The sequence below is a fragment of the Eulemur rufifrons genome, chromosome 20 (genome assembly GCF_041146395.1).
Source record: "Eulemur rufifrons isolate Redbay chromosome 20, OSU_ERuf_1, whole genome shotgun sequence".
Lineage (NCBI taxonomy): Eukaryota > Metazoa > Chordata > Mammalia > Primates > Lemuridae > Eulemur > Eulemur rufifrons.
The window spans coordinates 7,049,499-7,075,011 of record NC_091002.1 but is presented as its reverse complement, the minus strand read 5'-3'; the positions used below and the strand labels follow the sequence as shown (position 1 = coordinate 7,075,011).

General features: G+C 39.8%; 1 protein-coding gene across 6 annotated transcripts in view; it reads right to left on the bottom strand.

Moving 5' to 3' along the window:
• ADD1 (adducin 1) overlaps positions 1-22,219 on the bottom strand; it is a 97,927-nt gene extending 75,708 nt beyond the window's left edge. For 3 of the 6 annotated variants that reach the window (XM_069496035.1, XM_069496032.1, XM_069496036.1), the window contains exon 1: positions 22,131-22,217. The gene's annotated coding sequence lies outside the window, so the exon portion shown is untranslated. Of the gene's footprint in view, positions 1-22,130 lie in introns of all 6 variants that reach the window. The other 3 variants (XM_069496034.1, XM_069496031.1, XM_069496029.1) reach the window with 2 other exon arrangements.
• Positions 22,220-25,513: the final 3,294 nt, after the last annotated feature.

The following is a 25,513-nucleotide window of genomic DNA, read 5'->3' as shown; positions in this document are numbered from 1 at the left end:
GTTTCCTCATTTGTAATAAAATACACTTAGTCATAAGTTTTACATAATAAATGTAAAATATCTAGCACAATATCTGGCACATAGTAGATGATCTCTAAATAGTAAATATTTTAATTATTCTAATATCTGATGAGAATGTAAAAGTAACATGCTAAAAGTTCAGTCCAAAAACCTCAAGTACATGAAGTTTAACCAATTAAAAGTTAAAATCCATTATTTTAATTAAAAATAACATCTATTATAAACTCATCTTACTTTATCTTTTCATATTTTAACTAAAACTATTGTGGCATATCTCAACACATGCAGCACTAATTATTTAGTGAGATTTCTCACTTTAACTGAATCCATAAACCAATTTTCTTGAAACAGACTTGGGTGTGGTTTTAAAAACAACTCTGGGTGAGGCAACTAAAGATAGGCCAAACATCTGTTTAACTAAATAAATTCAAGTGAATTTTAATGCACCCTATCCTATTTATATTTCCAAAATCTGTTTGATATCATTGATGCAGAAAAGCATCTGGCTTGGGTCTTCAACAAAATTCCATTGGTCTCTCACTGATTAATAAATGTGCTTTATTCATGTTTGGAGTTTAGACACGGGCCAGACCACCTGAGTTCTGATCCTAGTTCACCATTCAGTAGCTGTGTAACCTTAGGCACATTTCTTCATCTCTCTATGCTTCCATTTCTTCATCTGTAACATGAGAATGATACCAGTATCTATTTCCTTGGTTTAAGATTAAATGAGTTAATTTATGTCAAGTGTTTAGTACAGTAAACATTCAACAAGTGGTAGCTGTCACTATTATTACTATTAGCAGCAGCAATGGTGTCATCTTTAAAGACTGATGGAATCTCTTAAAAAAAGACACTGGAAGAAGATTCTATAATAGACACTAATTAACTATCTGTCTTGGTATGTGCACAGGGACACATTACCATCACTATAATAATTAGAGTTCCCTCTTACAGACTGTTTCACTGTTCTGTATCATCAATTTTTTATTATTTTTAGAGACAGGGTCTCTCGCTCTTGCCCAGGCTGAAGTGCAGTGGCATGATCACAGCACACTGCAGCCTTAAGCACTTATACTCAAGTGATCCTCCTGTCTCAGCCTCCCAAGTAGCTGGAACTCTAGGCACCTGCCACCATGTCCAGGTAATTATTATTTCTCTCTCTCTCTCTTTTTTTTTTTTTTTAGAGACAGGGTCTCACTATGTTGCCCAGGCTGGTATCAAACTCCAATCAAATCACTGTAACATAAATATTTCCATGTGTGGAAAATGTTGCAACTCTGTTAAATTTTTCCATCTCTGCCTGTATAAGTGAAACCTTAACTTCCCCACTTCGGAGCACTGAGTCCATTCTTGTAGAGTCTGTGTTTACCTGGGTGGCTATCCTCAAGATTTCTGCTAAAATAAACTCTACACTTAATCCTATTTTCTGAATCTCATTATTTAGGGTTGACAAATGCAACAGGAAGATGAAAATTATAAAGTTATATGTACCTAATAAAATAGTGTCAACATATATGAAGCAAAAATTGCTAGAACTCACAGAGAAACTGAAAAATCTACCATAATAATGGGAGATTACCACAGTACTCAATTATTTATAGGCAAAACAGCTAAAAAATTAGTAGACAGTAAATAAAAAATAAGAACAATACAATCAACAAGTTAGATCACTAGATGTATACAGAATCTTGCACTACCTGCTTTCTAAAACAAATTGAATACATATACTTTACAATATAGGCAATGATTATGAACATTCACCTCATATCTGGCAATAAAGAAAATCTCAACAAATTGCAGGAAAGCAGCACACAAGCCATTCCTACGGTCACAATACAATTAAAACATAAGCTGGTAACAGAAAAAATAATTTTTAAACCATACATTTGGAAATTTGAAAGCATACTTTTAAATAATTTGAGCCAAAAAAGAAATCATAATGAAAATTTAAACATACTTAAATAATACAACTACTACACTTGAAAACTCTTGGTTTTCAAGATACTTTCAAAGAGATACTTCTAGAGAAACACATAGCCTTAAATACTTAGATTAAGAAAAGAATAAGTAGGGCAGCAAGATGGCTCATGTCTGTAATCCTAGCACTCTGGGAGGCTGAGGCGAGAGGATCACTTGAGGGCAGGAGTTAGAGACCAGCCTGAGCAGAGTGAGACCCTCGTCACTACAAAAAATACAAAATTAGCCAGGCATCGTGGCACATGCCTATAGTCCCAGCTACTTGGGAGGCTGAGGCAGAAGGATCACTTGAGCCCAGGAGTTTGAGGCTGCAGTGAGCTATAACGATGAAGAGTGACACTCCATCTCAAAAAAAAAAAAAGTGACCAACTTCTAAGAAGTTAGAAAAAACAGAATAAATCTCAACCATTTAGCAATCTGTACACTCATTATGATTTATATACTGTATATAATTTCTAATCCTTAAAATAACTCTGAAGGATAGATTACAGCTGTTTCCCACAGCTACAAATTTCCTGGTTACCTGAGTTTAAAGGCATCTTGGTAGTGGAGGGGAGCAGGGGTGGGGGGAGTGTCTATCAAATAAGATATAACTCCTATATCCACTCTTGCAAATGTCATGAAGCCTCAATTTTTACTGAGAATAAAGGTAATTTTTTTTTTTACAGCACAATGAAATGTGGGATCAATGGCTTCAAAGGATGAAATAATGTACAAATAACTCATTTTATGAAAAAGTTATTGGCAACCTTCTGTAGTTGTAGTCAGCAAAATCGGCACTATTTTCATGAGAATTCTATTTCACTCTAGTGCATATGAAGCAATCAAAACAAATTATCCACCAAGAAAAATTAAAATATAATTTAAAAGAGAATCACTAGCTTGATTTTTATAAAATAGAAATAATAAAAATAGCTATGCACGAGTAATATGCAACATCTCAATGACCTCATAGTTCTCACAGGGATCCACCCAGTTTCCCCATAGAGAAAGCCCCAGCAGGAGCTCCTCTGCCCTCCCAGCCTCAAGGCTTCCTGTATGTTTAACCTCATCAGTCAGGAGCCCTGCAAGTACAGACTCTCCATTTTTGCTATCTTTGATTCCTCAATGCACAGTGCAGTGTCTGGTACACTGAAGGCTTTTTAAAAAGTTCAGTGAATTACTATGTCTCCTAAGTGGTACTATTTCCACTTAGAAACTAGAGACAGAGAAAAAAACCCTTGTCGACAAACTTGACTAAAAGCTGGAAAAGAAATGTTTCCCTGAAGATATTTCCTGCTTTACAAAACTATCATATTTTCTGCTTTACAAATCAATCACTCAAATACTCAGTACAGAAAACAGAACACATTCAATGCTGCAGATACCCTAGGTCAGGGACATTCCTGGTGGTTCTGCTGTCAAAGTATGCTGTGCTTCAGCCCCGATGACAATACTCAGAACAAACTGAGATAAAGGTTCCTGGATGGTGGCAGTCATCTAGTTCTCCTAAAGCTGGGCAGATTAACACCACATTCCTTCCTACTGAAGTAGATGCTCAGTCCAAAAGGAAGTTCATTCCATAAGACTCAAGAACCATTTCTAACCCTCCTTCCTGCCTGAAGCCCTATGCAACAATACCTTGATTAATGGTATCATCTGGGAAAGGGGTTAGGCTGTTAATGAAAATCTTCTTGGAAAGCATGTCTTAACCACAAAGTTTCTGCTAAACTGCAAACATGTACAGCTCTATCAGACAGAAGTACCTCTGCACAGAACTTTGATTTATTTTGAGAGGGAGAGAGATACAGAGAGAGAAGTTAGTAAACAGGGCTCTCTATTGCCTTTCCCTCTTCATGTCTGCTTCTCTCTCCTCTGTATAGTGGAAAAGAAGGAAAGGAAAGGAAACACACGCTGACGGCATCCCTACGCATTGCAAGCATTCGAAAGTTCACTCAACATGGCCCCACAACACTTCCAGTTAGACATGATTGCTATTATTATTACATCTATTTCTACAGATGAGAAAAATTAGTTCGGAGAATTTTACCAACTTGATCAAGGGCCAGCCACATACTTTGAGTGACAAAATTGGGACTTGCATCCCTAACACCACCACTATACCAATGACAACTGACTGTCTTCAGTGAGAACTAAACTCCTAATCCTGCATTTTTTACACCTTTATTAAGACATATTCTGTGAAAGTTGATCATATGAATTGGGTCATTCTAGTCATACCCAACTAAAACAGAGTCGAGAGGCGAGGGGGAGGGAGCACTCAACATTGCTCAAAACATTGCTCGCAGAGCCTGCCTGATGAAACTGCCTGCTGTAACCTGGAACCAGTTTATCTAAGAGCTGCTGAACCAATCTCCTGTAACTCTAAGAACAGTTTTACCCATTTCTGTCACTTACAATCAAAACTTGTCAGCTCCCCAAAACCTTATTAGTGCCAATAAACTTTCTCAAAGAACAATATGTAACATTTCCGTACTTTTATAAAACCTCTACTGTTCTCCGTTGTTCAGACATACCTAAGACAACTCTCATCTACATGTATGCCCTGAATTAGTTTTCTTCCCAAATAAGATGTTTTAATTTCTGAGATTCCGATCTCTACATTTTATTTGACTTTGACAATTCACATACCATAAAATTCACTCATTTAAAGGGTACAGTTTAGTGGTTTTTAGTATATTCAGAATTGTGCAACAATCATGATAATCTAATTTTACAACATTTTCAACACCCCAAAAGAAACCCTGTACACATTAGCAGTCACTTCTCATTCCTACTCTCCCCAGCTCCAGACCCAGGCAACCACTAATCTTTCCATCTCTATGGATTTGCCTGTTGTGGACACTTCACGTAAGTAAAATCATACAACACATGATCTTCTGTTTCTGGCTTCTTTCACTTAGCACAATGTTTTCAAAGTTCATCCATGTTGTAGCCTGTGTCAGTGCTTCAGTCCTTTTTATTGCGGACTGTTATTCCATCGTTTGGACAGACAACATTTTGGTTACCCACTCATCAGCTGACAGACATCTGGGGTGTTTCCACTTTTGGGCTATTAAAAACAGTGCTGCTATGAACACTCATGTACAAGTTTTTGTATGGCTGTATGTTTTCATTAGGCATTTGCATTTTCAAAGTGCTTTTACAACATTCTCTCCTTTACGTCTTATATAACTACGTTTTCATGTTGGAGAAAATTGAGGCTTGGAGCAAATAAGTGGCTTTATCTCCCACTGCTAGCTAACCCTCACTGCTTTGATAAAAGCTGGAAAAGGAGTGTTTCCCTAAAGATACTTCCTACTTTACAAAACCTACACCTTCTGAAGAGCTGGTGTTCATTCAGTAACACCACACTGTTTATGGTTATGGCTTTGTTTCCTCTAAAATAAATTTCAAGCAACGGTGTGCAGATGAGGAAAATCATTCTTTAGGTAAGGGGCTCCCTAAATCACTCTCAAGTCAATACATAAGGCTCCCAAGTCAATACATAAGGCAAATTTAAATTAAGCCTTTTAGAGAAAGTGAAGGGGAGAATAAAGTGTTTGGGACAGGATATTCTAAAGGACCCTCCCAAGTGATGACCTTCTCCTCCCCCTGCACCCCCCGAAACAGCCGAAGCTGCTATTCCAGGAGCAGAGACACACGTTACATTTACTGTGCCCTGTCTGCGAGCAGTCCTTCCTATCACAAGTCAGATGTGCCTGTGGGCTCTGTCTGCTAAATCAGCCCCAGTTAGAAGACTCCCTGGCCCCCAAGGCCTCGGTGCACAGTGCATTTGTTCTGATACAGCTAACAGTAATTTGGAGGCATACATTGCTATAGTCAGCTGCATAAACCCTCTTCCCCAACCTCCTGAAACTCTGCCTAGGCCTATAATATTTCTGGTAATAAAGTTCAGAAGAAATGATTAATAATTATTAGTAATACACAAAAGTTGGCTGGGCACACTGGCTCACACATGTAATCCTAGCACTCTGGGAGGCCAAGGTAGGACAGCTTGAGCTCAGGAGTTTGAGATCAGCCTGAACAAGAGTGAGACCCCATCTCTACTATTAATAAAAACAGAAAAATTAGCCATGCATGGTGGCATGTGCCTATAGTCCCAGCTACTTGGGAGGCTAAGGCAGGAAGATCACTTGAGCCCGGAAGTGTGAGGTTGCAATGAGCTATGATGACACCACAACACTCTACACAGGGTGACAGAGCCAGTCTCTGTCTCCAAAAAAAAAAAAAAAAAAGGAACATATAACAGTCATTTACTGACAGCTTACTAGATATCTTTTTGCATTTATTTCATTTAATCCTCACAATAACTGTGTACTATTATTGCCTTGCCGTTACATGTAAACACTTTGTTATATAGGGAAAACATACGGTTGGTGGGAGGATAAATTGGTATAACTTCTTAGGAGGGTAATGTAGAAATATCTGTGGAAACTAAAAGTGTAAATAATCTTTGGCATGGCAATTTCACTTCTGAGACTATCTATAGATATACTTCAAAAGTGCCCAAAGATGAAGATGTAAGAATAACTGGAACACTATTTATGAGAGTAAAAACCTAGAAACAAATACCTATCAATACAGTAGTGACTAAATAAATTATAGTATATCTGTAAAATGGAATACCTTGAGGCTGTTAAAGAAAAATAGATTTATTTATGTGTGCTGACACTGAGCATTCTCCAAGATATGTTAAACGGGGGGTAGAAGGGCCAAGATAAATATCATTATGTACAATAATTTATTTTTTAAAGGAGGTGTATGTACACACCATTCTGGCTGTGTACTCTTGGGCAAATTATTTAACCTGTCTCACAACGTCCTAATCTATAAAATGGGGATAAGAACAATACTTCCCACAGTGTTCAATAAAAATTGCCTGAGGCCATTATTATAATTTAATGATTATATAATTATGATACCACTAACATTAATAATTTTGTTGTTGTTGTTAGATGGGTTCACACCCCCCCCCCCCCCGCCGAAAAAAAGAAAACAATTTAACATATACAGCAGCCATTCGGACATTAGGCAGATACAGGGAGAGTGAGGTAAACAGCATCTGCTCTGCTTCCTCATCCAGCTCCCCAGCCTATGAGGGTTTACACTGCCTGTCCCCTTCAGCACTCACCACCAACAGGCAACAGGCCCTCTGCTTTAGTAGTTTCCAGGGAGGAGGAAATAGCCGCTCCATAAACCCTGAGCAGTGAAACAGGTTTCCACTGCCCAAACAACTTCCTCAGATGTGCACAGACTTCCTTTCCTCATTTACTGCAGATCTATGACCAAATGTCACCTCCTCAGACTGCCTGTCTTGGCTATCCCATCCTTGCTGCAATCATTCTGTAACCTGCCTCCACTGCCTGCACGGTAGCTATTGCTACCTGACATTACAGTATTTCTTTATTACCTCTTTCTCTCTTTCTGAACATAAGTTCCCAAGAAAGGGAGAAAAACGTCGCATTCCCAGTGTATCTCCTCCCCTGCTCTGTCCACAGTGCCTAGAACAGCACCCAGCATAAAACAAGTGCTCAATAAACAAAAATGAAGAGATGGGATTGACATGCAAGTTAAAAGCTATAGGGTGGAAAATATACTAACAAAAAATAATATTTTAAAAATTGCTGCTGTCATTTTGTATTGGCAAAGTAGGTTCTCAAGACATTGTTCAGTTAAAAGTTAAGTATCCTATAGACTCTAGTCCTACCATGTTTACTACATAATTTTTTTCCTATATAGCATAAATTCATGTAAAGCCTTATCAAAATATGTTCAACACATTTAAGCTAACAGTTACCAGAAACAATGTTACATATTAGTCATAACAATTGTTTAAAAAGGTACTTCCAGAAAAATAAAGCTCAAAGGGCAAACTGAATTAAACTTGCTTCTCTTCATTCCTTCCAACGCAAGTTTCCTGAACACAGAAGGCCAGAACAAGCATTAACTATTAAACAATTCTGTTAAAGTTTAATATTATGCTATTAAGATTCATAACTATTTTAAGGAAACAGAGACAGCCAGTAGACACTGACCAAACTAAAAAGGTATTACCATATTTAATCGTAAGATTCGGGGGCGGGTATTGTTATGTTTTTGTTTTTTTTGAGACAGAGTCTCGCTCTGTCACCCTGGGTAGAGTGCAGTGGCATCACTATAGCACACTACAACCTCAAACTCCTGGGCTCAAGCGATCCTCTTGCCTCAGCCTCCCCAGTAGTTGGGACTACAGGAACATGCCACCACACCTGGCTAATTTTTCTATCTTTAGTAGAGATGGGGTCTCATTCTTGCTCAGGCTGGTCTTGAACTTCTGGCCTCAAGCAATCCTCCAGCTCGGCCTCCCAGAGTGCCAGGATTACAGGCGTGAGCCACCGTGCCTGGTTAGATTTGGTTTTTAAAACCTTACCAAATAGGGATTCCAAAAAGGAAATCTCTTCTACCTGCCAAAATAACCTCCCAAAGCATGAGGAATTAAAAAAAAATTTTTAAAAGATGATATATAGGATACACAGGTCAGTGTTTTTTATGCATTAGTTTTTTGATTCTCAAGGAGTCTAAAAATTCAATATATAAGAAGAAAAGAGAAGATGCTGACACTCATTATCTGCAACACAAAAAAAATGTAAAGTCCTGTTGCTAACGTAACCAGAGAGGAGAACTGGAAAAAAAAATTTAAAAAAACCACACAAGCTTTATACAAAAGGCATATGTTGATAAATATACCACCAGACTCACTGAGTCTGGATGATTTCTGCTAGGCAAACAGAAACATGAAATTTAATAAAGGTAAAAAAATCTCAAATTGAAAAAAAAAATCACTAGTTTCTTTTTTTTAACTTGATGTTTGCCACACATTCTGCATATCAGACTCTGTATCCACAAATCCCATACAGGGAATAAGCTTTAAAATAAAGGTATGGAGACTCATTATATATAAATAAATAAAATAAAGGTGTGAACAGCTCTACCACCAAATCACTCTACAAACTCAAAACTTAGGCCTCTAACCTGTAGTAAGTATTGAACTTTCAAGTTATATAAATTATATTCTAAGAAAATATTAAATGAGTGACAACATAAGCAAATAAATTGGGCCAGAATTTATTCCTTTGGAAATATGATTTAAAATTTAAATATTTTAAATTATATTTTATTGTATATGAATTATATCAACTTTAAAAGTACATTTTACTATGTTTTTCTTTTAAAATTCTCATTCTGAGAAAAGACATTGCTATAAAATAACTGAAATTGGTCTAAATTAAAATTAGTCCCTCCACCCAGAAAGTACATACACTATGCTCCACCCAGTGCTCTGTACGTCTTCACTGCTTGATTCCACAAGGCAGGGAGTTCTGCAATCAGAGTCCATGCCCTGTCCAATAAAATGAGAACTGAGATGTCAAAACCAGGTTATACTGTCACATCACTCACTCTTAGCTTACATAATTGCCCGAGCTTATTTTATAATAGGTCTTCCCTCCCTCCTGCTCCTCCCTCCATTAACCACATAAAACTCTGCTCTCCCTAACTTATGATTAATATATAAGATTTCACCATATTTTCAAAAAGTGAAGAACAAAGATAGAAAACTAACAAAATTGTAATTAATAAAAATATATACAGGCCAGGAGTGGTGGCTCACGTCTGTAATCCCAGCACTTTGGGAGGCTGATACAGGAAGATCACTTGAAGGCCAGGAGTTTGGGACCAGCCTGGGCAACATAGCGAGACCCCATCTCTACGAAAAAATTCAAAAATTAGCAGGTATGCTGGTACATGCCTATAGTCCCAGCTACTTGGGGAGGCTGAGGTGAGAGGATTGCTTGAACCTCAGAGTTCAAAGTTGCAGTGAGCTATGATTACACCACTGCACTCCAGCCTGGGTGACAGTGAGACTTTGTCTCTTTAAAAACAAATAAATAAATACACGCACACCCAGTAGCTCCCCCCACTCCACAGTTTTGCTTTCTGTGGTTTCAGTACCCACAGTCAACTACAGTCTGAAAATATCACATACAATAAGGTATTTTGAGAGAGAGAGACCACATTCATACTTTTATTACAGCATATTTTATAATTGTTCTATTTTATTATTATTAATTTCTTATGATGCCTAATTTATAAATTAAACTTTACCATAGAAATGTATGTCTAGGAAAAAGCATAGTATATAGGATTCGGTAATATCCCCAGTTTCAGGCAGCCACAGAGGGGACATGAAACATAAAGCCCAAGGATAAGGAGGGACTACTGTATATATAAAAGCATTTAGTGCATATACAAAAAATACGAAGGACATTTGCTTTGGGATTACATGAATTATGGATATTTTCTAATTTTTGTTTCATTTTGTCTTGCTCTTATCTTCTGATTTTCCTGTAACATTTAGCCCCTCAACCTCCTAAAAAAGAAAAAAATAATAATGAGAATTTCACTCTTGATTTTGACTTAAGTGGGGAATTAGATAATGTTCACATACACAAAAGGTCAAAATGGAAGGAAAAGCAACAATTGGCTAAACAGGTAATAAGTAGACAGGCAAGAAAAAATTTCAGAGAACATTTACAAATTGTTTAAAACCCGTTTTCACAAGATAGTATTTATTTCCTAGCCATAAGTTTCTACAGTTCTTGTCTGGAAACTTTAGATTCCCTCACTGGTAAGCATTTATACAACCAGTATTTTCTGAGTGTCTGCTTTGTGCCAGGACCTGGGACTACGGCTTTTCTGAAGATAGACAGACAGACAAACAATGAGAAGCCCCAAGCAAGGTAAATATCCATACAAGGTAAGTAAGGAAAGCTGTGGAGCACAGAGCCTCAAAGGGAAACTCAGAGAAGGTCTGCCTAAGGAAGTAAAATTCAGAGTTAATGAAGTCTAAGAAATGGTTACCTGCCAGTTCCTAGACACCATCACACTCTTGCCTCAGGGCTTTATAACTGCTGTTCCTGTTCCCTGACACCATTTTGTAAAACTCTGCTTGTGTTCAGGACCCTGTGTTCTCCACAGTGCATCCTGTTGTAACAGTAGACATGGTACCATTTCTCTCCAAGGCCAGTCTCTAGCAGTGCTCTGAACCAGGCTCTCTTCCCATCTCCAGGACTTTGATTCTAGATGTATCTGACTCCCAAGCCTGTACCTCAACGTTCTTTTGGGATATAATTAAGTTATTACTTGGATGTAATTAGTTATCTATTAGTTTGATAATTTGGGGTCTTGCTTTTAAGATGGTAGGCAGGAAGGGAGCAGTGCTCAGTATAGGGAAAACCTTTCTATGTGCTCTATCCAATGCCCCATAAGTCTTGAGGTTTTCCAGTCCGGCTGGTGGTAACAGCCTCTTATACACAGCTCTGTGTCAGTGCCAACCATTCACCCTTCACACACATGCAGAACAAAGCTCAGGAATATTTTAAGAATAAATCACTACTCAGAACACAACAATGTAAAATTTACAGTGTATAGCATCCAATAAAAAAGTACCCAACATGCAAAGCAGCAGAAAAATTATGACCCACATCAAGATGAATCAATCAAAACCAATCCAGAACTGAAAGAGATGCTAAAATTAACAAACATGGTCATTAAAAGTTTGTACAACTATATTCCATATGTTCAAAATCTTAGAGAGATATAAGATATTAAAAATACAAATGAAGCTTCTAAAGATGAAAGCTACAATGTGTAATATGAAAAATTACACCAAATGAGATTAATAGTAGGTTAAACATTGCCAACGAAAGATAAGTGAATATGAAGATACAGCAATAAAAACTATCCAGAACAGAATACACAAAGAAAAGAGAATCAAAGAATGGCTCACACCTGTAATCCTAGCACTTTGGGAGGCTGAGGCAGGAGGATTGCTTGAGGCTAGGAGTTCAAGACCAGCCTGAGCAACATAGCAAGACTCTATCTACAAAAAATAGAAAAATTAGCCGGGCATGGTGGTTTGAGCCTATAGTCCCAGGTACTTGGGAGACTCAGGCAGGAGGATCACTTGAGCCCAGAAGTTTGAAGTTGTAGTGAGCTATGATCGTATCACTGCAGTCTAGCCTGGGTGACAGTGTGAGACCTATCTCAAAAAGAGGAGAAGAGAAAGAGAAAGAGGAAGAGGAAGAGGAAGAGGAAGAGGAAGAGGAAGAGGAGAGAATCGAATCAAAGAAATGAACAGAGAACAGAGCATCAGTCAGCTGTGGGACAACTTCAAATAGTCTAGCATGCACGGAATTGGAGTCCCCAAAGGAAAGGACATGAAGGTGGAACAGAATAAACATATGGAAAAAAACGGGAAGAACATTTCCAAATTCGATGAAAACTGTATACCCACAAACTCAAGAAAGAAACTCAATGAATCCCATGCACAAGAAACATGAATAAAACTACTGTACGCAAAGGCATATCAAAATTAAATTGTCTAAAACCAGTGATAGCGAAAATCTTAAAAGCAGCCAGAGAAAAAGGACCATGTTATGTACAGAGGAACAAAGATAAAGATGAGAGCAGATTTCTTGTAGGAAACAATGCAAGTAAGACAGTAAAGCAAAATCTTTTCTTTTCTTTCTTTTTTTTTTTTTTTTGAGACAAAGTCTGGCTCTGTCGCCCAGGCTGGAGTATAGAAGCATCATCATAGCTCACTGCAACCTCAAACTCCTGGGCTCAAGTGATCCTCCTGTCTCAGCCTCCCAAGTAGCTGGGATTAAACGTGCATGCCACCACGCTCAGGGAATTTTTTTTTTTTTTGTAAAGACAAAGTCTCACTATGTTGCCCAGGCTGGCAACATCTCTAAAGTACAATAACTACCAAAATATTTCAGCCCAAAGGTCTTAAGTTCCAAAACTCTTTTGACTCAAATAGACAAGCTTCTGTGGCAATGATACCTCTGAACTATAAGCATTACATTTTCTCAAACACTATCATTTCTTTTGGCTAGATTAGACATATTTAGCATCTGCTTTTTTAATACAATGTTTTACAAAGGTATGAGATAAATAATAACTGTGGATGAATTATGAGAATTTAATTTAACACTAGCAAGGGTTCCTCTTTTTTTGCCAAGTATATTCTAAATATGTGATAACAAATAACATATTTGAGCAGGATCAATTGCCTACAAAGTACTTTTTAATTTAATCTTCACACAAACCCACTGTTTAAATGGGAAAGCTGAAGTTCAAAAAAAGGGAAGTGATTTCCCTAAGGATGTAAAGTGGAGGAAGTGAGAGTAGGAAAGGGGTCTGGCATTTCTTAGGTTCTTCCTATCGGCCAGGTAAAACACCAGCCAGTTCACTTACATTATACCTAATCCCCATAAATGCCAGATAAAGTAGGAAATACCTCCTCCCATTTTACAATACAGGAACAAGATTAAGTAATTTGCAGAAAAAAGTTACACAGCTAGGTATGACCAGGTCCAAGTAGCTCTTTTTATTAAATTACTAATGAAATATGTTAAACTAAAGGGAAAACATAAAATGCAAAAATATATTATGAGATACAATTCTACTCAAAGAGAAGTAAAGCAGAGTTCTTAATGAAAAGGATAGACTTTACTTTATTCATTTACTATATGGACAATGCCCCCAACAATCCCCTTACAACCAATACAATATGGAGTTTCAGAGCAATATGTCTTCTACAAGTCCTTAAAGTAGACCCAAGTACGATGCAACAAAAGAAAGCACTGGCAGACAAAACAATTCAGTCCAGGAGTCAGATATCTAATTTAATCTAATGATAAAATCTAGACTATTTCAACAAGAATCAACAAAAAATGCTCCTCCATGCCAAGGCCAAATCAGCCTACCCCCTGTTCTTTTAAGAGCTAAGAATGGTTTTTTAAAATTCTTAAAGGCTAAGGTTGAGCATGGTGGCCCACGCCTGCAATTCTAGCACTCTAGGAGACTGAGGCAGGAGGATCACTTGAGCTCAGGAGTTTGAGACCAGCCTGAGCCAGAACGAGACCCCATCTCTACAAAAAATAGAAAAATTAGCCAGGTATGGTGGCATGCGCCTGCAGTCCCAGCTACTCGGGAAGCTGAGACAGAAGGATCACTTGAGTCCGGGAGTTCGAGGTTGCAGTGAGCTATGATGACACCACTGTACCCTGTCTCAAAAATAAAATTGTAAAGGTTGAAAACAATCAAAAGAATAATAATACATGAAATATAAACGATAAAAATGACATACATGCAAATCAGTTCAAATTTCAGTGTTCATAAATAAGGTTTTATTAGGACACTCATGCTTATTCATTTACATATCATCCATAGAAGCTTTTATACAAGACTAGAGCTAGACAGCTGCAACCAAGATCATCTAACCCTCAAAGCCTAAGATATGTACTATATGGCCCTTTACAAAAGGCTTGCCAACCCCCACTTTAAGAGAATAAATGCCTCACCAACTTTAATAATCTTCTGTGAACATTATTCCTCACAGCCAAGCTTTTAAAAAATAACTGAAGATCATTAATTCAATAAATATTTCTTTAGGACCTATTCCAGGCATTATGCTAGACTATGGAAATACAGTAGTAAACAAGATAAGCAGAGCCCTCTCCTCATCGGGGAGACCAGGACCAACAGTCATAATCAAGTGCCTAAAGTGTTAGGACTGAGGACGTCTACACAAGGAACACAGCACAACCTGGTGGTTTAGAGCATCATCTCTAGATTCAGATTCTCTTGGTTTGAATCCCAGCTTCACCACAACCTAGCTGTGTGACCTTGACAAGTACTTAAAACTCTTGTTTTTTTCCAACTGAAAAAGAAGATAATGGTATCTACCCAATAGGATTGTTGTGCAGAACATAGGAGATAATACATAAAATGCCTACACACACAGGTTGAATATCCCTAATCCGCAAATGAAAAACCCAAAACTTTTTGAGCACCAACATGACGTTCAAATGAAGTATTCATTGGAGCAGTTCAGATTTCAGATTTTTGGATTAGGGATACTCAGCTGGTAACTAAAATGCAAATATTCCAAAATCCAAAAAAGTTCAAAATCTGAAACACTTCTAGTCCCAAATTGGGACTAGAATGAAGTACATTCAACTTGTAATAAGTGCTTAAAAAGATGAAAATTTAAATTTACAACCTAGATTTTAGTAATTCTATGTTGCCAATTAAAAGCACAGCTCTATTTTTCAACAACCATTTAAATAGAAAAAGGGACAAATATCAAAGGAAAGGCCAGAGGCAATTAATCATGACACATGCACCCAATGTGGACAGTAACCCCACCTCCACAGAATGGTAATCCTGGGTCCACTGCAACACTGGTAAAGTGGAGGACCATTGTTCTAAGAGCAAGGCCAGAGAACAGTGGTTCTTAATCAGGGGATGCATTTGAATCATCTGCCCAAGGCTGGTACTCAGCAGGTCTAGGTGGAATTCCTGGGCACAAGTGCACATGTATGGGTTTCAACCACTACCATAAAACATGGGTACCAATAAAAAAAAAAAAAAAACCTTTAATTTCTTCTTCACATAAGGAAGAATGACATCTTTCCTTTGCCCACTATACCCATCGTCCAAGAGTAAGTTTAAATTCTACCCTCTTTATGTAGCCTTCCCTGAAATTTTATAACCTTAATGTTGTTAGTTATCATTATCTCTGAAGGTTTATGATTTTATTTTTTAACTATCATATTCCCAAGAGTATGACTTAAATTTCCCAAAAGACTTAATGAGACTGAATCTTAAATCATTCATTCATTCTACAAATACTGGGTACCCACTTACTATATGCTAGGTAACCGTGCTCAGAACGCAATGGGAAGCAGAACTAACGTGTTAATAAGAGATAGGACTAGAGATAATAGGAAGAGGTCAAACCTTGAAAGTTTGGTCCAGGTGTTCAGGATTTATGGGCCATGGAGAATCACTAAAAGGCTCTAAGAAGAGAAGTGACGTGGTCTCATCTATCTCAGAGAACTCATTCTAGAATGAACACAGAAGGGCCAGTTTCTGGGTCTCTTTAAAGTACATTTAAGCAGAAGGTTAAAAACTGAGAAGGAGCTGGCTGGCCATGCAAAATGCTATAAGATCATTCTAGGCCGAGGGTTCAACATGCAATTCTCTGAGGCAGACAAGAGCTAGAGAGTGCTCCAGGAAGACCCCTACAAATGCAGTATAAATGAGCAAGTGGAAGAATGTGAGTTTCAAAAGCATGGTAAGAAATTTGGATTTTGTTCTAAGTATGTGTGAAAGTTGTCAGAATCAAAATGGAGTCACTAATGTTTAACACACAAAATAAAACCTGTTCAGAGCTAAGACAGGCCATGACGTGAGGGTTCTCATGCTTGTATTCTTGATAACAAAAACTACTACAACAGACTCTGCAAAAACCACAACCTTGCACAAAGGCCACTGCAACCATACTCAAAAAATAGTTCTGCAAGGCCCAGTGTGCTAGAGCTCACCCTACAGTCCCAAATAGTTGGGGAGACCAAGGTGGGAGGATCATTTGAGGCCAGGAGTTAGAGGCCACAGTAAGTTATGATTGTGCCTGTGAAAAGCCACTGCACTCCAGCCTAGGCAACATAGTGAGACTCTAACTCTAAAAAAAAAGTAAAAATTAAAAAACAACTTTTTTTTAATACTTCTGCAAGGGCCGGTCACAGTGGCTCACGCCTGTAATCCTAGCACTCTGGGAGCCCAAGGCGGGAGGATCGCTTGAGGTCAGGAGTTCGAGACCAGCCTGAGCAAGAGCGAGACCCTGTCTCTACTAAAAATAGAAAGAAATTATATGGACAACTAAAAATATATACAGAAAAAATCAGCAGGTCATGGTGGCGCATGCCTGTAGTCTCAGCTACTCCAGAGGCTGAGGCAGGAGGATTGCTTGAACCCAGGAGTTTGACGTTGCTGTGAGCTAGGCTGATACCATGGCACTCTAGCCTGGGCAACAGAGTGAGACTGTGTCTCAAAAAAAAAAAAAAAAAAATACTTCTGCAAGGACATCTGCCTAGCAACTGCCTGCCCAACCTCATACTGGCATCATCCTTGTTATTGATCTTTGAAGCCAAGGATAATTATTTCAAAACATTTATGTAATCCTTATTTTTTTCCTTTAAAAATTTTTGTCTTCCTTTACCTCCCTAAGCACATAGTTTACTATGGCATGTGTATTCCCACTGCAATGCTTTATTCCCAAATAAATACCATTTCTTATAGAGAGCCTCGCTCTGTTTGTTATTTAGGTTGACAAACGGGAAGTCACTGGAGAGTTTGTTTTGGTTTTGTAAAATTTCTTATTTTATTCTGCATACATAATCCAAGTACATGAATCAAAATTTCAAAGGCATATCAGGTCATACAGGGAAACAAAAGTCTCCCCCACCCTGTCCATAAGCCACAGAGTTCCCTGTCCCTAGACACAACCACTGTATCAGTATTTGAAGAGTTTTAAGCAGGATAGAATGTAAGAACATGGTCTGATAATGTTACATATGTCACCCTGGCTGATAGGTGGAGGATGAGAGGGAGGGACGAACTCAGGGACCAGCTCAAGGCTGCTATGGTGTCCAGGGATGAAATGAAGGCTGCTGGGACCCAGGCGGTAATAGTGGAGAAGAGGGTAGAATTGACAAAACTGATGTTAGCAAGACAGCATTAATGACTATGGCTATAGGCATTGTTATTAATACACTTAGAATCTGCAGGTCTAGTATCTCAGAGCTCAAGGAATATGTATACAGATAATGGGTAAGAGAACAATGGATAACAATAGAAAATAAATTACTAAAATGTGATGTTAACAATTTAATAATAATGAACTTACTGTGTCACTATGAAATAGACTTTTTTTTTTTTTTTTTGAGACAGAGTCTGGCTCTGTTACCTGGGCTAGAGTGCCATGGTGTCAAGCTCACAGCAACCTCAAACTCCTGGGCTTAAGCAATCCTGCCTCAGCCTCCTGAGTAGCTGGGACTACAGGCATGTGCCACCATGTCTGGCTAATTTTTTATATATATATACAAGTTTAGCTGTCCAGATCATTTCTTTCTATTTTTAGCAGAGACGGGGGTCTCGCTCTTGCTCAGAGCTGGTCTCCAACTCCTGACCTTGAGGGATCCTCCCACCTCGGGCTCCCAGAGTGCTAGGATTACAGGCGTGAGCCACCACGCCCGGCCTATGAAACAGATTTTATCTCAGAAATGGCATATCTGAAACCAACCCAAAACTGTATTACCGCAGCTAAGGGGCTGAAATGGTAGCTACTTAAAAAAGAAAAATGCAAAACTGACGTCTTTAACCTATTGCTGTTCATCACCATGTAACAGAAAAGAAAGCTAAAGTCTTCTCGATAGAAGTCTGGAGTATAACATCACACCTACACAAAGTATTTCCTTCTATTCTGACAACTTAAAATGTATCAGAAAACTCTCACCAAATCATAGTATAAGAAAAAAAATATCATTAATGGACAAAATTTTTCTGCTGAATGTTCATTAAAAAGCAGTCCCATCTTGTTGAATAAACTATAGTACAGCCACAAAAAGGAGCACTATGCAACTATAAGAAGGAATGAGAACCATATATATTATACTATGGAGTAAATGTGAAAGTTAAGTGAAAAAACCATGGTAGAAAACAATGTATAGCATGCTACCATCTGTCTAATAAAGAGAAGGTATGACTATAACCACGAAATTAAAAATTAAAAAGGTTATCTATGGGAAAGGGAGGGAGCAAGGTGAAGGGGACAGGGATAGAAAAACAAGACTTCTTTGAATTTACTGTACCTTGGTTTTTATAGGTTTGACTTTGAAAGTCTTTTAATATTTTATATAATTATAAAATAAAATTAAATTTTTTAAAAGTAATCCCTAAATACTGCAAGCAAAGAACAAAGGAACCAAACTATACATCCAGTGGTGGCAAAAACATACAGTAACTATTTTAAGTGACTTTAAAACATGTAACATGATTACATATCTCTAACAAGGATGCAAAAGAAAAAAGACTCAAATACTTTTCATTAGTAGTAGTTTTCATCTTCTTCTGAGACTGAAAAGTATACAGTGTGGGATGAAATAATGAGTAGTAAGAACCAATATGTTTGGCTTAGGAGAAAAAAAGATACAGGTAGAAGACTAACATGGTTAAGTAGTCTAGTCTTGCTTTTGAACTGTAAGTACCAGTAACCCATGATCTGTGCACTAAAAAGACCCAGAAACAATGATCAACCTAGTAGCAATGAGCAACCCCAAGGCCCAGATTGTGTTTTCCAAATAATACTATTTTCCATTAAAAGAAACCAAGGCCCCTTAGGGGAATGGATGCTTCCAGGGCTGGGACAGAAAACATACAAGATAAGTCTGGTGCAGTTTATTACACTAGAAAGAAGAGCGACCAAAGTATTAAGAATTGTGTTTAACGGATTTAGGAACCAATCTGAACATATTCCTATTGCACAAAGATGAGGCAATCTGAGCATCAATAAGGATAACAACCGCAATTGAGTGAAACATCAAATATGTTTAATTCCATGAGTTCACAAGGACATAAATACATACACACAATTCATTGGTTATTTTTGAAGGATGCTAGGGAACCAATCCATTATTTTGACACCTAGTAAATAATGAACAGAAGTTAAGCATTTATCCTGCCCTTTCTATAAAAACAACACAATACTTCAAAGTAACCAAATAGTGGATGAAGGGAAAATTCTCTTTGCAGAAGTAGTCCATCTAATAAATGGTGAAGTTATAGAATTAAATATCAACATTTTTAAAGCCTAATGAAATGACTCTCTAGGCATTGAGCATCAAGGGCTGCTAATAAGAAAGATTAGTAATCATTATCTGCCTACTTACCTATGAAGTTTTCTTGCCAATAATAAATCAAATCTGAATCTGATCCCACCTTTAGATTTAACCACCAGTTTACAGTATATTCTGTATTGTTAACTGTATTGTTAAACTACAATACCGAATAAAATCCAAACTGTGCATAACTTCACAGAACAGACTACCAGGTTTCATCAACAAATAAATTAGAAAACAAAACATGGAGGGGGAACCTATAGATTAAAACTAGTCACAATGTACAAACAGCATTTGGATCCTAACTCAAACTGTTTTAAAAAAATTATGAGACAAGAATTTTTTTTTTTCTAAGAGACAAGGTCTTGCTATGTTGTCCAGGTTAGACTTGAACTCCTGGGCCCAAGCAATACAATCAAGAAAATTTTAACACTGGCTTGGTATCATTCACTTTTTGTGACAGTGGTATTCATGTTTACCTTTTTAAAAAGGCTTTAAGATATACATACTGAAATATTTAATGGTTAAAATGAAATGACATCTGGGATTGGGGGGTACAGATAAAGCAAAATTGGCTATGAATTAGTAACTGCTAAAACTGGATGAGGGTAAATAGGGGTTTATTATACTATTCCTTCTACACATGTGTATGTATGTGAAGAGTTGAACATGGAAGGTAGGAAGAGAAGGGCAGTCAACTCTAATTTTCATGTAATAAAAATACCTTGTTATCTTTCATTTCAGTATTTACTTTTCTGATTCAATACATGAAAGAAATAAAAACTAATAAATCATCTAAAGAAACAGATTTTATGGTAAAATCAATAACACGCAACTGAACACCAAATAAAACCTATCAGCATCAGATAACATCAAAAGAATTAAAGGAGAAAATGGTCAGCTTATATTAATATAGATATTTTAATAACAGAAGGGAAACTATCCCACAGTTGGCGGAGACTGGCTAGAATTTAGATTTCACATCATTCCCTGAGTCTCTGTAAGTCTAAAACCTAAACACACAAGTAGCAAACAAATCATACCAGCTGCATCGCTGTAAACCACATCAAAACTGTAAAACGCAGTTCTGACTACTAAAACCATACACTTCCTTAAAAAACAACTTTCCTATTCTACTTCCTCACAGTCAGAATCAGAGGAGTACTTTATAATTTATATAGCACAGACATTTGTCCATTAAAGACTCCAATTTTTACAATGCCACACTCATACAATTCACCCCCTGCCTGAAATGCCCTCCGCTCTCTGATGCCTGTTGAACTCATCCAGTCCGGGCTTGTTTTCATTGAGGGCCTCAACTCATATATGTTTTGCAAAAGAGAAAGAGTGAACCTTTTAGCATTCTATTTCCTATCCTCATGAAAAATCATTTTTCACACACAAAAAAATCGTTCTGTAACTTACCAGCAACGCATACAGCTGGCAGCTGTATTTTTGGTCCTTGGGGATATGACAAGTGCTTTTAGTCATTTTAGGCATAAAATTATACGGTCAAACCAATAGCAGTTTCAGGTGAAACAAAGTATTACTTCAAGGTGGTTATGCCTAAAGTGGACACAAACCATCCACCAAGTATCTTGAGCCATGAATTACGAGACCAAAAATAAAAGTAATTGTTTTACGGAGAGGCCCCCTGACATCTCCCAAAAAAAGAAAAAAAAAAAAATCAAGAAAAGAGAGGGAGGACAAAGATGATCAACAGCACCCTCTCTATGAATAAAGTTCCAGGACTATCTCATCACCATCTGCAGGCAGCTTCGGCTTTTCTCTTTTGGCAGCTGTCGTTCTTAAAAACAAGAGCCATCAAGCAGGATCCAGATGCATCTGTACACAAACCCTGGAGCCGCCAGCGTTCCGGGCTACAGATGGGGCCACCACCAGCACAACGCTGATCCCACGTCCGGCCGGGATCCTCCGTTTCCACACGGACCCCTGAAGCCCACCGGCCCGCCCAGAAACAAGCAGCCCGGGCCGCTTCCACAGAGAAGCCCACGACCGCGGGGCCCGGTCCCGGCAGAGGGTGTGCAGCGCCTTCGGCCCGTCTGCACACGGTGCAGGCCGACGGCGACTGCGGGGACCCCTCCCAGACGCCCTGCGAGCCGCAGCGGCCTCCCCGCGCCACCCCCGCCCTCCGCGCTGCCGGGGCGCGCAGCAGGCCCCGCGGCCCACGCCCGCCCGCAGCCTCCGCCCAGCTTCCCGCGCCGCTCGCCCCGCGGCCCGGCCGCCGCGACCCCAGCCCGACCCGGAGCCCCTGGCCGCCGCGCGAGACGCCCGCTCCCGTCCCCCACCCCTGCCGCCGCCCTCGTTCGCCGGCCTCACCTCAGAGACTAATCGTGCGCAGCGCACGGGGTCCCCGGGTCCGAGTGAGGCCGCCGCCCGTCAGCTCGGGCTCGGACGCCAGCTCCGGCTCCGCCCCCTGTCCGCCGCGCGCTCCCGGCCCGCAGTCCCCGCCCGCCCGGCCTCTCCGCCCCCTCAGCCCTCGGCGCTCGCCCCCGCCGCCAGAGCTGGGTGCGGCCTACGGCGCGGCAGCCCAACAACGCGCCGCCCCATAGGCCTGGCGCACGCCGCCACGCCGAGCAACGATCCCTACGATTGGCCGGATCTGAGTGGCGGGGCCTCTGGTGGAGGGGCGGGGCCTACTACCTCCTCGGTCCACTGGACCCGCCTAGGTGTGCCGGAGACGTACAAACAGCGGAGGGTCTGGCGTGACAGGCCCACTGGGCCGCAGCCTTGGCTTCGTCGCCGACGCAGGCCTGGGCTGCTGAGCCGGCCCCGCCTCCCTGTCGCCGGAACCACTCGATACTCTGGTTGTGGCTGGTGGCACGTCTGTCGAGGCCCACTGCGGCCAGGCGCCGGGATGCGCAGGAAGGCGTATCAAACGGCCCCGTTCTAGGCCAGTTCTCGGCCACAGAGGCTGTCCGAGCCGCGGTCAGTAGGGAGGCAAGGGCATGCACGTCCGGAGCCCAGAAGCCGAGCCCTGACTGCCCGCCTCGCCCTCCAGCGAACGAACCCTGGCCCCCGTCTGGGTTGCAGGTCCCCAGGCAGAGTTTTGGGGCCGGGATGGCAGCCAGGGTGGGATCAGAACAGTGGGGCCTCTGGGCCCTGATAAGGCTCCACAGACAGGACAACTACCTGGCACCTGGGGCTGACAGGAGCAGGCCACCTACCAGTGACCTGGAGGGTAGCCTAAGAGACAGACCAGCACTGTCCTGCACGTTGTTCCTCCTGTTGTCTCATCTGAGACCCAAAAAGACCAGGGGAGACAGACTGGCAAGGCTGCTTGTTCTCTTCATACCCATAAAAAGCTGAGGTCTAGAGTTGGGCCAGGGCACAATAGTGTGGAATCCAGGCCTCCCTCCCAGCAGGAGCCTCTCTGACATTGCTCCCAGAAGGGTCAGGAATATATTGTCAGTCGATGAGAGTCAGTGACCCTGTTCTAAGGACACTTCTGAATGTTGCCTTTTTTCAGATGACTTTCTGACAAGACCACAATTCTGTCTCATTCACTTGTTTCCCATCGCTAATCTCTAGGAAAATGCAAATCAAAGCCACTAGGAGGGCTATTGTTGGAGAAGGATGGGGAGGAGGAAGAAAATAAGGGTTGGCAAGCAAGGATAAACTGGAGCCCTTGTGCACTGCTGGTGGTAATGCAAAATGGTGCAGCAGCTATGGAAAACAGTATGGTGGTCCCTCAAAAAGTGAAACGTAATTACCACATGATCCAGCAATTCTACTTCTCGGTATATACCCAAAAGAAATGAAAACAGGGACTCAGATGGGTATTTGTAACATATGTGTTCATAGCAACATTATTCACAATAGCCAAAAGGTGGAAGCAAACCTACTGTCCATCGATGGATGAACTGATAAACAAAATGTGTACAGTATATACATACAATGGAACAGTATTCAGCCTTAAAAAGGAAGGAAATTCTGACACATGCTACAACGTGGATGAACACTGAAGACATTATGCTACATGAAATAAGCCACGAAAGGGTAAATGTTCCACTTTTTTATGAGGTGCCTAAAGTGGTCAAATTCATAGAAACAGAAGGTAGAATGGTGTATGTCAAGGGCTGAAGGAAGTGGGGAGCGGGGAGCTAAGGTTTAGTGCGTACAGAGTTTCAGTTTGGGATGAGGAAAAAAGTTCTGGAAATGGATGGTGATGATGGTTGCACATCAATGTGAATGTATATAAAGCCACAGAACTGTACACTTTAAAATAAAATGTATAAATTGGTAAATGTATAAAATGGTAATTTCATATATATAGATTTACCATAATTAAAAATTATAATGCTATTAAAATACATGTTCGTGCCCATCAATACATGAGTGGATTAATAAAATGTGGTATATGTATACCATGGAGTACTATTTAGCTATAAGAAGCAATGGTGATATAGCAGCTCTTGTATTTTCCTGGAAAGAGTTGGAACCCATTCTACTAAGTGAAGTATCCCAAGAATGGAAAAATAAGCACCACATGTACTCACCATCAAATTGGTTTCACTGATCATCAGCTAAGAGCACATTTAGGAATGACATTGACGGGTGTCGGGCAGATGTGGGTGGGGGAGGGATGGGTGTATACATACATAATGAGTGCGATGCGCACTGTCTAGGGGATGGACACATTTGAAGTTCTGACTTGGGGTGGGGGGAAGGGCAACATACATAACCTAAACTTCTGTACCCCCACAATATGCTGAAATAAGAATAAAAAAAAAAATACATGTTCACTTTCCAACTACAAAAAAGAAGAAAATACTGTCTTGGGTGGGGGTTAAAAAAAAGAAAAAGTTTGAGACCATCCTGGGCAACATGGCAAGACCCCATTTCTACAAAAGAATTTTTTAATTAGCCAGGCCTGATGGTGGGTGCCTGTAGTACCAGCTACTCAGGAGGCTGAGGTGAGAGGACTGCCTGACCCCAGGAGTTCAAGTTTGCAGTGAGCTATGATCACACCACTGCACTTCAGCCTGGGCAACAGAGGGAGACCTGTCTTAAAAAAAAAAAAAGACTTGAATTAGATATATACATCAAGCAATGAGGAAGATAAATGAAGTTAAAGTCATCGGAGGTATTATGTTGTCCAGGAAGACGGTAACAGTATTTATTAGCCAACTCTAGGCTTAGATAAAAATGGAAATAGAATGTATAACTTTCAAACTAGGAGAAGGGGGAAAATTGAATGACTTTTTTTTTAAAGTTGCTCAGTCCAAAAGAAGGAAAAAAAGGAGAGAAAAAAGGAGAAAAAGAAACAAACATAGGTGAAACAATACAAAGCATAAGATGGTAAATTTAGTCACATTAAATACAAATGGGCAAAATGCTTCAGTTAAAAGACAACGTATGTTTTTATATGCTATTAACAAAAAAATGGAAAATTCATTTATTTATTTATTTTTTAGAGATGGGGTCTCACTCTGTCGCCAAGGCTGGAGCACAGTGGCTTGATGATAGCTCACTGCAGCCTTCAACTCCCGGCCTCAAGTGATCCTCGTGCCTCAGCCTCCCATGTAGCTGAGACTACAGGCTTGAGCTACCAAGCACAGCAAATTTTCTTATTTTTTTAGAGATGAGTCACGCTATGTTGCTCAGGCTGGTCTCCAACTCCTGGCCTAAGTGATTCTCCCACGTCGGCCTCCCAAGTCACTGGAATTACAGGCATGAGCCACTGAGCCCCGCTCAAAAAA